Source organism: Anthonomus grandis, chromosome 8, assembly GCF_022605725.1.
Source record: "Anthonomus grandis grandis chromosome 8, icAntGran1.3, whole genome shotgun sequence".
Lineage (NCBI taxonomy): Eukaryota > Metazoa > Arthropoda > Insecta > Coleoptera > Curculionidae > Anthonomus > Anthonomus grandis.
This window is the reverse complement of record NC_065553.1, coordinates 6776352-6792693: the sequence shown is the minus strand read 5'-3', so window position 1 is coordinate 6792693 and position 16342 is coordinate 6776352. Positions and strand designations below refer to the sequence as shown.

The window sequence follows — 16342 nt, the reverse complement described above, 5'->3', positions numbered from 1 at the left end:
AAAGAAAGCTTATTTCCATAAAACCATTAAAGATTATATTATTGATACCAAAGGGTACATTTAAGTCATTCGTATAAAAAAATGTATTTTGGATATCTTAAATAGTAATGCAAAAATTATAAAATCAGAGCTGTCTTAAATAATAAGCTTCACCTATTGGCAATTTGGGAAGATTCTGAACCTGTTGCATGTCGAAGCCAAAAATCTGAGAGGTCGGCTCTTCGTGTTTCATTAAGAGATTAAACTATTTGGACCTTAATTTATGGATGTCATAATCTTTATTTTATCAGCTCCGTTGGAATTAGCAAGCTCTTTTTTGTTCCGTAAACAAAAACGGCAAATGTCGGAAGCAGGGCTTCCAAAATCAATATTAAAATTATTTCGCATAATATTGTGAAAAAAAGCTTTTTTAAACCATCAAATTATAAGCTGTACTGGTTTTCTTTCGATTATAATGCCTTTAACTTTGCAATAAAATTAATCATACAGTTTTTTTTGGAGAAGTTTTTTGAGGAACGGTGATTTTTCCCTCTATTCTCTTGAATATCAGATATAATATGCCTTTTGAAGGTATGGTATAGGTGCCTCTTTATCTAGCCTAATATCCCCCTTATATCTAGCCTCTTTAAAGAAATATTAAAAGACTTTAAAATCACTTCAACTCTGTATGTAGAACGTATGTAACCTGTATGAGGTTGATAAAACAATCCTTTGATCTCTACAATTGCGTTTGTATTTTTCGCGACGCCTTTTTGGTTTTTACAAAAATATAACAGCTTGCTTTGCCTATCAGGAACCTGTTCCGAAATTTTCATGCAATTATAGCTAGGTCCGTTATGTTTACAAGGCCTTTCGAAATTCTTACTATTTGGAAAAAGGTCCTGGTATCTAAAACATGATTTAAATACCACCTTAACGTTAATTTTAATATAGTTTTTCAATTTGCCTTAAATTTTTAGCTTTCTGCCTTTTACTGGTGTTCTTCTTTAAACTACCCTCATTGGTCTTACTAAATAAAACTCCTTGAAAATCCATTGTAATTATTAGATACCCCTTGATGATTCCCCCGAATGATCTAATACAACACGTGTATGGATAATTTTCTTAGCGTATATTTATTAAACTCTATATACGTTTATCATATACGATTCTGTTTACAAAAGGGAGAAAATTTCGGCATTAAAAAAATTTGCACGAAATTTACATAACTAGTTTTTAAACTTGATTACTACACCTCATGAAATTCTTCTGAAAAATCACTGTTTTTTTTCATATTATCCAATCTAATAACGCTATTTTAATATTACATATTTATATATAAAATTAAATAAAATTTAAATAATCAGTGTTATTAAATTAAATATTAAATCTATATTTTCTGCAAAAACATTGTTTTTCATCAACACACCTCTTAGCCCCCCCACCCACCCCAAACATTTGTCCAGTAAGAAATTCTTTTGAAAAATCACCGTGATACCTATATTAATAGCACTATTTTTGTATGATTAATTATAATTATACATAATATATATATATTATTATATCAAATTTAAATAAACAAACTTTGTTATTAGATTTGACATTAACGACGAAACCAGCTGTTATCCATGCGTATTATTTTGGAAAACAATTTCTTACTGGTAAGTTGTGTGGGGTGGGAAAGGTTAATAAAAAACGAGCTTTTTATTGGTATTAACATTTATTGATAAAATGTGTAATTACGTATAAAAAAGAACTCTTACTTATATTGAAATTGTGCACATCTCTTCTATAAGTCTTTGATATAAGTGTGGTGAAGACTTATATTTGAGAAATTTGTAAAAAAAAAGAAAAAAAATGTAGGGGCTCTCCTTTTGTACATATTTAACCAATCTGCCTCTTTCAACTTATGAGATATATGTTGTCTCCTTCTCATGCCAAATATAGGCCTCAAACAGGAATTTTGAATCTTTTACGAGTCAGAATTATCACGACAAGACCGTAAATCGTGTCACCATAATTTAACGGTGTTAACAGTAAGCTGTCGCATTTTATTTTCATAATATCCCAGCTTAAAAAAATGTCTCTCTCTGAAAAAATTGTTCTTAGCGCAGATAGTCCACGTTTAACTTAAGACTAATGTGCTCTTTGTACTTCCAAGATTCTTTGCACAGTTTTTGAAAGCTATGGTGTCATTATTTAATTTTAATCTATGGTTATCGATGCAGAATCAAATGGCTAATGATTTAATTATTAAAGAAGGTTTTCAGTTTCCTGGTCTAGTCTATGAAGGTCCTCATTGATAAGTTGATAAGCTCGGATCACATCAGTGTTTTTAGATAAAAAATACAGCTGAGTTTCACCTGCATAGCAATGGTGTTTGCAGTGAAGATTTTTTTTGTTAGTTGTGACACTTTTGACATATAAAGTATAGAACAAATGAGTACACGTAAACCAGAAGTCGCTTCAAGAACCTTTAACGACATTAAAACTATAGCAGAATCACTAAAACTTATATATTCTAATACAGCCAAAAGTAACTTATGGTTCACCACCTTCAAAAGCCTTGATGAAAACCAATACAGAAAACTATTGCCTGAGAAAAAACGCTTTATAAGAAAATTATAGGTGATAAAAAAATCTGGAGGTTTTTTTATTTATATTTTTTCACAAAACCTTAAGTTTTTCGAATAAAACGTAAAAAAAACCTTATTTTATTTTACGAAAGCAAGCCGTATCGCTATGAAAATTGCAGTAGTTGTGCCATTTTTTATTGCAAATAAGTGGAAATTCAGTTTTTTGAGTCTACACGTGCGTTTTATCTTAATTCGGATTTCGCTAATGCGCTTTAACGATTTCGTGTAAACATGGTGACAGAGGATAAAAATTTCTTTGAACCAAACGTAAATAAAATTCCATTTGAAAATATAATTTCATGGATAATATTCTTTTTGTTTTAATATCTACTGCAATTTTACAAGGGATCGTAATTTTATTGAGACCATTTATAAAATATTACAATAAAATTATAAATACTGCATTTTAAAGAGTCTTCCTTAAAATTAGTAACGCTATCTATTACTCAAGATGAAAATTTTTGGATATTATTCCTTCTGAATTTTTGATCCATAGATATGTTCTTACACCTTAATTAATAAATGTTTTTTTACTAAAGTAACTATTTACTTCTTTATCTCTAGCGCTTTTGGCAAAGGTGGTTTTTAAAATGTTAATGCATTTAACCACTGTGGGTGCCATTTTTTTAAATATTAATTTACACATATGGTACTCTTAAATTTCTATGAAATGGGAAGTCTAAAATCCGACACATTCACCAATTAATCAAGAAAAGTAACAAACCTTTTTGTTTGCAGGTCAGTACTACTGCCATACCGTCAGCTTTAACTTTGGTAAGTTTAATTTGATTACCAATTAAGAAAAAAATGCCAGTATGATTGATTGATTTTTTTTTTGTATATTTAAGGTACAAATCAGATTTTTTATTTACCCAATTCTATTTCTTCCAGATATTCTCTTGTAAATGCTAGTAATTATGTAATAAGTTATTTAATACTTTAATGTTTATTTTTAGATTTTCGAGTTTTCAAGGATTAATATGGTATTGCAAAGACGTACAATTGAATCCTATTTGGCAGCTAAAACTATAAGGTAAGTAGCTTCTATAACTCCTATACCGGGTCGTGTACTTTTTTAATAACGGACAAATTAATTTATATGTTTTTTTTTTAAGAAATCCTCGGATACGTCAATTTTATTTTTGAATCGGGCATATTTTTACTATTTTGAACACCCCTGATGTCATTCTCTTCTTACCGTCCAAGTGTGTCTAAAGAAATATTCCTAATTTTATTATGAATGCAATCTTTGAGGATATTAAGCGTGTGTGGCTTATTTTCGTACACTTCATTTTGAATATAACCTCAAAGAAAGTAGTCCAATAGATTAAGGTCGGGTGACCTTGGTGGCCACATTATTGTGCCTGTCACCCGGTTTGGGAAAACATTACACAAGAATCTTCTAGCAATCGCAGCATAGTGGGAAAGCATTCCATCCTACTGAAACCATAACGTTTATTTGGCATATTATTTGTGTTATTGTCATCAGGATACAGTGTCGTCAGTGTGGAATCAAGTCCTCTAAAAAGTCATGATAACGCTGTCCGGTCAAAAAGATCCTTCCAAGAAGTATGGTCTTATTATTCTGTTATTAATATCCCCTGCCCATACATTCACCTTTTCATAACTCTGAGAAGAACTTTCTTTTTTTTTTTGAAATGGAGTTAATAATAAATTAGAGCACATTTATGAAAATGTAGCAAAAAATGGAAGATAATAAAAAAATTTAAAAGAGTTTCTCTACCTTCGCACCATACTGTAAGCCTTACATAATTTAAATAACAAGTAATTTAATTAATCCTTCGAAATAACTTCTTCCTGTTAAATTTTGCCAAAATTGGGCATTTTAAGTAAAACTCGTCGAACCTGACGGTATACTCGGGTTCGACGTGCTAAATATTGCAATTTCTCCGATCGATGCAAGCACTGCTGCTCCTACTCCTACTATTATTTAAGTATCCATAAATCAACCAGTTAAATACCTACGTTATTGTTTTAAAAGTTTGGAAAATTAATTGAATACACGCCTCGTGTTACAAGACAATTTTCCGAATTGATGTTATACAGAGATTCGTAATCCAAAGCAATCTTTTAAAGCGGTAGTCTTACTGGTAATATTTTAAAAAGCAACATAAATCAGCTATTGTTAATGTTGACGTTTCTACTATTTATTCAGTCACCAGGGTACTAAAATTTGATTGAGCTTTACAGTTTCTAAAAGGACATATCTGAAAATGAATCGTAATTATCAAGTAAAATTAAAAAGAATAAACTTGAAATAAAAAATTACACACAGAAAATAAAAAAATAAGTCTAATAGACATACCAGGTATATTATACTATAAAACAAAGCTCACCCCGGCTATTTAAAAGCTTGATGTAAACGAATACACTATATACGTTTACTAACTATGTCATATTCATTATAGATATCTTGTTGTTTCACTAAACACAGCATTAAATCTGGTGTTAATATTGTGTATAGATAGAATTGTGGTGGACCATATAATAGGATCTCGTATTGATAATAATAATAGAGTTTAGTGCAACTAAATTTAAAGAAAATGATGGTATATATAAGTCCGAAGAAGATGAAATCATTAAATAAAACCATGAAACACGATAATAAAATGAAATTGCCCTAGGAAGAAGTTAACACTATAATAATAATATCGTATGATCCGATAATATACATATGTATACATATGTATGCATACATGTATACTACTCATACTACAATACCTCTCGCTATGCTTGCTTTACTTGGATTTATCCTTCATTCATATTAAACATTAGATGCCAGGGTATTGCTTTGATATCAGACTGAAATTTGTTTTGTTTTGTATGATGTGCATGCTAGAAAATGGTGGCTTAATTGAGCACCTACTTTAATCCTAAAATGTTACTTGTTAGTTCCGAGGCTTAGGTTTGTTTAGTGTTTTCTTTTAACGATCGGATAATTTTTTAAGTTGAAGTAGTTGATTGGTCGGGTTTAAGGATCAATAAATAAAAGTCCAGATTTATTTCAATTGGCTGACGTTTCGATAAATATATTGGTTTCTTCAGAGCACTAAAATAGAATGTGATTGTAATAATTGTTATTTTTCAATGAACATCAGTAAATCAGAATAAAGATTGTTTAAAAAAATAAAACAAAGAATTCGAAGAAACGAAACAAGTAAAAGCACTTTTGATCTAAAATTATAGAATAAATAAATATTTTTGAGACACTAATTTAATTACATATGTATACCACAAACTATTTTTTTTAGTTAAGAACTGAGAATTTGAATAATGGTTTAAGTTAGCTTAATAAAAAGACGATCGGACATTTAGGTCTTTGCAACGATGACAGACAATACTGTTTTTCTAAGACGAGATAACGAATAAATTAGTTGTTCTTTTAGGATAGACAGTACGTTACCGAACCCCATAATAATAATAATAACAATAACAAAGAAAAGAAAAAAAAGAATACCTATATAACTTAGGCATAATTTGTGTTTGTGAGATAAAATGTCTAATATTTAAAATCTAAACAGCTAATAATTTTCTATATTCCCTATCTATTAAAAAAAAAATATATTATAATATGGATTATATGCTATATTATGTAATAATAACAGGAGAATAAAAGGGGAAACAAAAACTAACATAAAGGCAGCTGAGACGAGTAGGATTTCGATGCTAACAAGTAGATACATTTTCCATTTGATTTCTCAAAATGTATGTCTTGAAAAAAAATAAATAAATCAAAGTAATATAAATAGAATAAAATGAAATATAAAAATAAGTTTTTTTTTCTATTTGGAATCCAACTGTAATAACCATGGAACAATCGTCCTTAATTTTTTCTATCTAGTTTATTAGGGATAATTTTTTTCCTTTACTCCTCTTACATTAAGAAGCCCAGGGGGTAACTCTCTGTGAATATTTAGGCTAATATGCCAGTAACTGCGTCGAGCTAGTGTGTTTTGATTTTGGGCAGTGATCCAGTTTAAGCTTTAAGTCGTGTTTCATGAGTGTGTGAAATATTTGATTTAAAAAAAGAGTTGTCGTAAGATCCAAAATTCCATTTTCTCTGTATAATTGATCTAAACAGTACTGTTTGTTTCTATCTAAAACAATTTTTAACATCCATTTTTGAGCAATTTCTAATGGGTGTAAGGGAATCTTCAGCGCTCCACCCCAAACTAAAATACCATAATTTAAATGTGGTTGAATAAGTGCAGTATACATGATATATAATATATATAATATATAATGATAATAAATATTTCCCATCAAAATAGTTTTTTAGTTATTTAAATTTAATGAAAAAACATCTTATTTTATAGTTGCATATTGAATATGACTATGCTAAAATCTTAATTTTTTTATTTTAATACAAAGAATTTGAAAAAGTGGCAATGAATCCTGATAGCATACGAATGGCATAAAATAAGTTTTATCAAAATTCATTGTAAATATTTGATTCTTAAATTAGCAAAATATGTTTGCCAAATCTAACTTTGCCATAACTTTGAGATTATCTCAGGTATCTCAGACATAAATTAAGCAGGTGTCATCAGCAAAACACAAAAATTCGCCTGTAGAACGAATATGGAATAAATTATTCATATCAAGGTAAGCAAAATGGGGCCAAAAACAGTACCCTGAGGGAGGCCTATATCAATTAGGATCTTCATTAATATTAATGGATACGTATTGGGTTCTTTCAGAGAGATAACTCTTGAAGAGATTAAGCGTAATTACCCTGAATCCCAATGTTCTCCAAAACTTTCGTAAGAATTTTGTGGTGAACCGTGTCGAAAGTCTTGGCTAGATCTGAAAACACACACACGATTTTTTTTCATTTATCAATGGTGTAATATAATTTTGTAGCTAATTTTATTAATGCATCTGTTGTTGACATGCCCCTTCCTAAAGCCGAACTGGTTTTCTGACAATACGCTATACTTTTTTAAAAACTTTATCAAGCGTATCTGGATTATTTTTTCAAAAATTTTATTGATACAGTTTACTAATGAAATAGGCCTATAACTATTACGGTTATCCTTTGAGCTGCTCTTATGAAGAGGCTTTATACCCTTCTTTAAAGGCGATATTACTTGTACTTTTTCATTAACCTTGGTAGAAAATAAAAACAAGTTGTTATTAATCTTTAGGCGATGAGATTGATAGTTTTTTTAAACTTTTGGCTGTTAAAGTGAAGAGAAATTTCTTTCTGATTTTAGACAGTAGAATTATTGACCTCATTTTTGGATATTTCTTTCCGAATTATACCTTAATTAAGCACACGTTTAACATTTTTCCATAGCTTATTTGGGTTATTTCAATTTTTGGTCAATTCGAGATTTATAATAATTTACGTATGATTGCTCTAATAACATGTTATAGATATTTCGGTACTTTAAATTCTTCTTGATACTCTAGGTTTTGTGGAGGTTTCTTCACTTTTTTTTATATAATTGTGTTTAGTTTTTAGCGACTTTAGTAAGGCGGGAGTAATCCAAAGGCTTTCCAAGGCAAAATCGTATCGTTTCTGCGACAAACAAACTTTAAGCTTTTTTTATTTAAATAAGTTTGGCAGTAGTTGTTATTATTAATGAAAGGATTACTAAGAAAAATATTGAAAATAATAGGACGATGGTCTGTAACTTTATTGCTAAGAATAACCGTTTTTTGCACTATTTTTAGAAGAAACAACCATATTATGGTCAAAGCAAGTACCGCTATCTGGACGCGTTATATTATTAATTGCTGATATAAATCCATACTGGATAAGTATATTTTTATATTCTTCAATATAATCATTACTCTTCAATAAGGCGATATTAATATCTTCTACCCAAATACAGTAGGCCGATTTATCTAATATATTAGAGATGCTTTTAAAATAATTTTCCCAATTTGTAGTAAATGCATAAAAGTGGATGGAGGTCTATAAGTTGAAATAATGTTGATCTTAGTCTTATTCACATTCACTTTTAATGTTAAGTTCCAAAGTTTGATCTATATAAACCCAAACAAATAAAATAATTATAACCCCATATACTTACACTCGGTCTAACTTCGTGTTATTGCTCCGGTGTAGCCTCCGCTAGAAAATTAAACCTAAAATTAAACAAAACTAATTTTAAGTCGCGGTTGTTGCATCAGGCAGTCGCGGTCGTTTGTCGCCAAAAGTCTGACGGGCTCGGATCGGGCGTGTGCGACGGCCAACCCAGGAAAGTCATAAATATTATTTTAAGTGAGAGAAGCGATGCACTCTGGGTGCAGTGAAAACGGTGGTGGTGAACAAGTACGTACGGCCTTATCGTAAGCCTTTTTGAGTTAATAAAATTTAAGTGCTCCGCGATAAATTAAAGATAGACTAGTGAGTTAGTTTAATTTGGGTGGAATAACGTTGTTGTTTGTGTTTTTAAGTACGTACGTGCAAGTGGTTTGTATTTCAATTTTGTTATTTTTTTGAAATATTTACATATGTAGTTGGATCAATATATGTGTTTGTCAACTGCTGCAATTTTGACTTAGTCAAATTAAGATTTTATTTGGTTTAACTAATATCAAATTTGGTGATCATCCGTTTTCATTTTTTACTACATTGTTACCTATTTTGTTGGGTTTTTAGTCGCTATTTTAATAAATATATTTTGTTCATATGATTTTAAAATAAAAATAAAGAAAACCCTCATTTATAAAATAAAATCAATTTTATTGAAAAAAAATGAACAAAGTAAAGAAGATTTTAATCAAAAATTAATTGGATTGATCCCAAGATAAGTCAACAAAAGGATACATGTTCTGTTATTTTTTTAATTCGTGTTTAATGTTGGTTTTCTGCTCACTTTTATTTTGATAATGGTCTCAGAGTTTTACAGGTTTAACATATGTTAAATTTACACTATACTATGAGGCATTTTACATATTACATTTTTATACAATTCATTGACATTAAAAGTTTACTTTCCGTTAATAGATATCGTAATGTATTTTGAGATTTAAAAATAGCTCTTATTGAATTTTTTAACAATTATCAGAAAAACCAGTGGTTAATTTTGTTTAATTTCCGATCATGAAACTAAAACAATTTACCAAAAATTCTTTTTGATAATTATTTTTAATAATATTCTTTTCAGTAATTTCAGTTATTACATAACATTCTTCCACGATAGTATATAAAAGCTTTTTATTTACCATTATTGAATGAGTAGAACTAAAATTTAGATGTCTATTTGTGTCACTTGGTTTGCGTATACAGGTTGGGGAATCAATTATTACGCATATATAGAGAGGTGCTTAATGGCCAAATATGGCATTGAATAAGCAATATACTTAACAAAAATTAATTCTTTGGCTAAACAATAACTTATCATAAAAGACATTTCGTACTCAATTTCATTTAAGATTTTCTGGTGAAAGGGAATTAGCACATCCAGAAATTTTCTTTCGCAAGTCTTCTATATTTGTTGGCTTACTAAATTCGTGTTTGTAAATTGTCTCCTTGAGATAACCCCAAAAATAAAAGTCATTTTGAGACAAATCTGGAGATCTAGGAGGTCATTTAATATGCTAGTCCCGCTAATGAGACGGTTAGAAAAAATATTTCTTAAAACATAATTTTTCCGGTTTTTTTGGATTTCAGGAAACATTTTGAAATAGTTGATAAGGACATTTTGTTACACAAATTAGTCCAATTAGGAATTAAGTTAGGTCATTTTTTTATCTGTTTGAATCTATAAGTGTAATCTGCCGTCCAAAGCATAAAACTGATTAACTGACATTTTTATCAAAAATTCAGTTTTTTTACGTCATTTGATTCGTTATGGAATTCTACATTTCACTATTCATTTTACAAAAACAAAAATTGTTTATTAATAATATCGATGCAAAATTTACTATGCATTAGAGGATGAATACAAAATGTTATATTAAAACTTGATTTTCTTGGATTTAACTTAAATGCAGATTGCCACTTTTATCCTTTGTACGACAGTAATAGACGATGGACCACAAGGAACTGTTTTAGGTCCGTTGTTGTTTTTGATTTATTTTATTAATATAGTAAGAGTGATACAAAATTTGTGTAAAATTATTTCTCTTATCATAAGGATTTGAATATTCTATTTACTGGCTGTGTGCTAACAAACAAGTTATCAAAACGAGATCTCCTACAGATTCACCTGGAAAAATTGTTAGCCCTAAAACTGGAAAACAAAACTAGATGCCCTTATGGATCAAATAAGTGTAAGAATAAAGACGAGAATGAATACAAGAGGATACAATGTGTAATAAGACGCAGAGTAAGTAAAAGCAAAGGAATGTCAAGAGGTTGAAAGCTACGAGGCAAAATACAACTTAATTAATTTACATAAGAAACTAAAGCAAGTTAGCGGCAATAATTGAGTGAATCCAACTCAATAACTTGATAGATGGAAAGAATATCTTGGGCAACTTTTTGATCGTGTGATATGATTGATGTTACATCAGGACCACCAATTACTAGAAACAAAGTAGAGAAACATGCCAAAAATGGGAAAGAAATGAAGTGAACATTGAAATTTTGAAACTATCAGGCGGTGAAGGAAAAGCTTTTGAGGAAACGTTTAAAGTACTATGAATAAAAAATGGCGCTATAATATGGTCGCCCAAAATAGCAGCCCAAATGTTCAATTTTTGAGAATATTAAGTACGGAATGCCTAGCCTAAAAGTGTACAGATATTATAACTTGTACATAACTTGTAACTTTTTTCCATATTATCGAACAACCAAAGGATTGCCTTTCCTATGTAATGGAAAAGGAGATTCATCTGAAAATAGAACATTTCGTAAAAAAATTCATTTTCTTTTGCTTTGTTCCGTCATGGCTTCACAAAATTCCATGTTTCGCTACTGGTCTTCAGGAAATATATCCTGAGTTTTGGAATATTTGAAACATTTGAACGTTTATTTTTTTTCAAATACTGATAATAGTTTTATGTTAGGGTACCATTCGACCATTTCTTCCAGTCATTCTTGCTCCTGCACTCTTTCGATAGACGGTCCAAGTACTTTAGTATGGCACTTATGACAATCTTGGAAGACAAAAGGATGTCTCAAAATTCTAAACCAACACATTAAAATAATGCAGCGTGCAGTTACACAGTAAAAGAGGGTCTGTCGATATTATTATTGCTATTTTGTAAAACATAAAAATAGCAAATACAGCAGAATATAGTTTTTTCTTAACAAATACTTCACCTACTGAAACGCAAAAAGGAGCTGGAAAGCAATAAAAATTGTTCGAGTCCAGCATCTAATAAAATACTAAAATTACTTATTATTTAAAACATCTCAAAATATTGCATATAGCTGCTGCAAGGATTAATCCAGTATAGATTACAAGTATTATAACTAGAGTAACTAACGTTTTAGGTGATTTCAAGCGGAAACATTAGATAGGCAATGAAAATGTAAAACAAACAACAAAAAATTCAAATTGATTGTACAACTGTAACATCCGGCGTCGACCCACAATACTCGATGCATAATCTTCAATTCTCCAGCCTGTATAGCAGTATATTTCTATAAAAATCTGAGCCACACCGTGAAATTCATCACATTGTTGAGAATAAGTTAAAAGTATGCAGTACAAGAGGTAAAATTTAAAAAGATATTTTGCTAGTTGATGCTTAGGTAAATTTATGCTACTAACTATAGGTCTTAAGAGAATATTTGATTTATGTATTTATGGTAAACCGAAGAAATGTGGTGTTTTGGTAGTATGTCGGGCTAATTTAGATCTCCCAATATCTACAAATTTTAATTTTTTAAGTTTTCTGAGTAAGTACGCTTCAATTTTGTCTGTATAGTTTTTACATGCGCAATAATTACCATAATTAAAATTTTTAAGCTATTTTTTAAATGATAATATAACTATCGGATTACCTCTATATGATGGAAGAATAATATCAGATTTAAGTATTCTAAAAGTGTTTAAAATTTCTTTTATTTTTATTTGTTTTTTAATGTCTATATTTGATTTAATCCTAAATTCCCTTGTTGATCTATTAAAATAGATAACTAGTCATAAATTCATCACCACATTTTAGATCTTACTTTTTAACTTAAAATAAAGTCATCCGATTCTCTATAAACACATTATTAAGCGCATCAGAAGTTATCTCTTCTAAACACTCGCTCTTACAATATTAATTCGAACTAAAAAGGGTCCGTCCACATCTCCTTGCTTGCATAGGTATAGGGTACACAGAGTTTGCCAGAGCGCTTCTTGTTTACCACACAATCCAATTACCTTGGCGATGCATCTAGCTTTGTATGGATTAATTTAGTCACTTTATTCGGTTTTTGTTTAATGATCAAGTGAGTTAATGATTAGAAATAACTAACTTAGCAATGCAATTTTTTGTAATATTTAGCATAACCCCTTTTTTCAAGAAGTCTTTATAAATTATTTAAGCAAATAATGTGACGATATCTTTCAGGCAACAGATAAGGTAAATAATATACGAGTAGATAAGAGATATCTTATGCCACAACGATATTTTTTTTATTCACTAAAATTAAATATTTTTCTGTTGGTATTGATACCTTAGTACTATATAAAGATAAATCCTTTAATATGCAACAAAGAGTACTCTTAAACCATAATTATTATTTAGTGTTTTACAAAAAGGGAGGCATATGGAAATAGAACTTAATATCTGGTAAAGACAAATCACGAATCACAAATGATAAACGTTTAAATGTTAAAAATTGACCAGATGTTTGGAAAATTTGAATTAGCTTTTTGACTGACAAATTCTGATCTAATGCATGCAATTATTACTTTAAAACAACCCTCCGATCCACGCATGATATATCCGTCATCCTTTAGATGATGAAGGAGAATAATATGCACAGTTGGTTCTGTAGAAATATACGAAAAACTAAATAAAATCCTGTATTCTATTCCTTGCCGCAATTTTAATGTATAAAAGTTTAAGTAGATCTCGATACTATTTCCATTAACTAAATTTGACAGAAATTTTAATATAGGACAAACTCTGCAATCTTTCAAAGGTGGCACGTTGAGTTGATTTTCTATTTCTCTATAGTTGTGACCCACTATGATTAACAAACTCGCAAGAATTAATGCTAAATGCTCTTTGCCAATGTGAAATATCCTGAATGATATGGAGACCAAATGACAGACGTATATTCTAACCTAGACCTAACTAAGGAACAAAAAATATATTAAATTGTATACACAGACAAATTCTTGCGGCTCTTAACTATAAAGCCTATCATTTTTGATGATTTTACTGTAATAATATTAATATATTCAAAAGATAAGTTTTCATCGAAAACGACACCTAGATCCTTGATTTTGAAGACATATTTCCCCTTGCAATAAGTAAAAACATCGAAGTTGAAGTGACTGGGGTGAAAGTGTATGTGAAAACAACCTAGTGTTACCTTATTTTGTTTCTCCTTCCCTATTACATAAATTGTTTCAATCGAACACAATCGGAGGCACAGTAAGAAAGACCACACATAATAGACAAAACTACATTTATTATATATAATTTGTGAGTGTGGATATTCTTATGTAGGTGAAACAAATCAACAAAAACATTTTCTTCTTGAGGAACTTGAATCTTGAGGAAATACTTAGAAATAACATGAATCCAAAAGTCTTCATTTAACCATTTTATATATTCTCAACCTATGGCCAATAATATTATACAGGGTGTTACAGATTAAGATGCTGCTCCTTAAGAGTCTTAATCCTTAGGTGAGTTTAAGAAGAAAAGTTCAAATAGACCTGTATCCTAAACCTCTTAACTTTTAAGCTACAGGGTGTTAAAATCTTAAGAAAAAAATCGTTTCCTCATCATAACTTTATTAACTTTTAGACATGTTTATGAAAATTAAAATTAGCACACACCCTTTAAGTATCAACAGCCATTTTTTTGATGTAGATTTTTTTAACTTTAACGAGTGGCGTCTGTACAGGAACGAAGACATAAATATTTTAAAAAAGTACGCCACTGCTTTTCTGTAAAATAAAAACTATTTTTATAATCCCCATTCATTTTAGGGCAAAGTTGATTCTTGACTTTTTTCATCCGACATGCGATTACCGCGGAAAAAAAATAAAAACATTGTTATGGATGGTCAATTTATTAGTAAAAAAAAATATGTATTTTATAAACAATAAATATAAAAGCATCAACAATAAACAAACAATAAATGTAAAATCATAAACATATGTACATTATTTTACCATAACAGTACAACAACTCTAATTCTCTCTAGCGATACTTCAATATTAAATAATTTCTAAAAATTTTCTGCAGGGTCTCCTGAATTTGGATCTAAGGGTTATAACTTTTAACACTTTGTAGGTCAAAGATGAAGGAGTTTAGGACATAGGTTTACTTGAACTTTTCTTCTTAAAATTACCTAAGAATTAACATCCTTAAGCATCAGCATCTTATTTTGTAACACCTGGATATCACAGGTTGCTGTAAAAGATGATGGAACAGATTTAGAGTTCATTTAAATTTATATCATAATAAACCTTTAAAATGCAAGATTATGTAAATCCGACTAACTAACTACTCTCTAAATGTTGGCATCCTTAATTAACTTATATAAGATCAAGTCTGTATTAGAGCATACTATACTGACTTTTCAGTTGTCTGTATTTGCTTTAGGGATTTTCTCATGGGGATCTCATTTAGGATTTGTATTTTAAAGAATTCTAGAAATAGGCTCTAACCTGTAGAATACCATATCGACTGGACTGAAGTGAACTTAATGGATCTTCCTCTTTCATAAAAATAGTTTGTAAGATGATGAATTTTACTAGATGTAATAGAGCAATAGAAATAATGTCAAGCATTGTCTCTAGTACCCCTATTTGAAACTCGGCCATTTATTTTGCTCAAGAGATCAATCTATTAATGCCAAAAGACTGACCATCTTCTTTAAAAATACTAATATTAGTGTAGGTTCTCATTTTTACCATCAAGTTCATGTGATACATCTTGGGATATAAAGTTTCTAATGACAGTACTTAGATTGTAGATTGTAGATTGAGAAGGGAGTCGTTTCGGCTGATCCGCCGCTCAGCACTGCTACCTGTGAGATATTTTGTGCATAACTCTACCGATGATAGTACTTAAGTAGACAATTTATTTTGTAGGACCTCAATTATATCAATATATACTTTAGTATCGTATTTCTCCGTTCTCATAACATTGGTCAATATCAATAGATGATTAATGACACTGTGCGGAATTTTGTCAAGGACACTTAAGGATATATGTGTTTGATTGAATATTTAGTTTTGTTTCTTATGCTTAGGATATATTATATTCTTAGAAATATATGCTCTCATTATATTTCTAAGAATTCTTGCATAAAGGGCTTATATAAATATACTTAGATTATTTTATAATTAAGTAGTGAATTAGTTTAATATTTCTAATAAGATGTCTTTGCTTGTAGACTGTATTTATACAATTTAGAACATGTTTTAATATTTATTAAGCCTAAATTTAATTTCTTTTTAATCTTCTGACATGGCGTTTTTCTAAAATCTTTTGTTATAGTGGTAACGTTTAAAATGTATAATAAATAAATTTGCATTTGGTAGATTGGTGAGCAGACACAAGAAGCATTATTGAACAAAGGCATTATTTGAAATAGGCAATTTTGCAGAATTTCATAGCAT

At 29.6% G+C, this 16342-nt stretch overlaps 1 protein-coding gene across 7 annotated transcripts in view; it reads left to right on the top strand.

The window, feature by feature from the left end:
- The first annotated feature begins 3571 nt into the window (after positions 1-3571).
- Positions 3572-16342, top strand: part of LOC126739160 (liprin-beta-1) — a 69317-nt gene continuing 56546 nt past the window's right edge. For 2 of the 7 annotated variants that reach the window (XM_050444713.1, XM_050444707.1), the window contains exon 1: positions 8784-9043. The gene's annotated coding sequence lies outside the window, so the exon portion shown is untranslated. Of the gene's footprint in view, positions 3649-8783; positions 9061-16342 lie in introns of those variants that run through there. The other 5 variants (XM_050444710.1, XM_050444709.1, XM_050444708.1 and 2 more) reach the window with 5 other exon arrangements.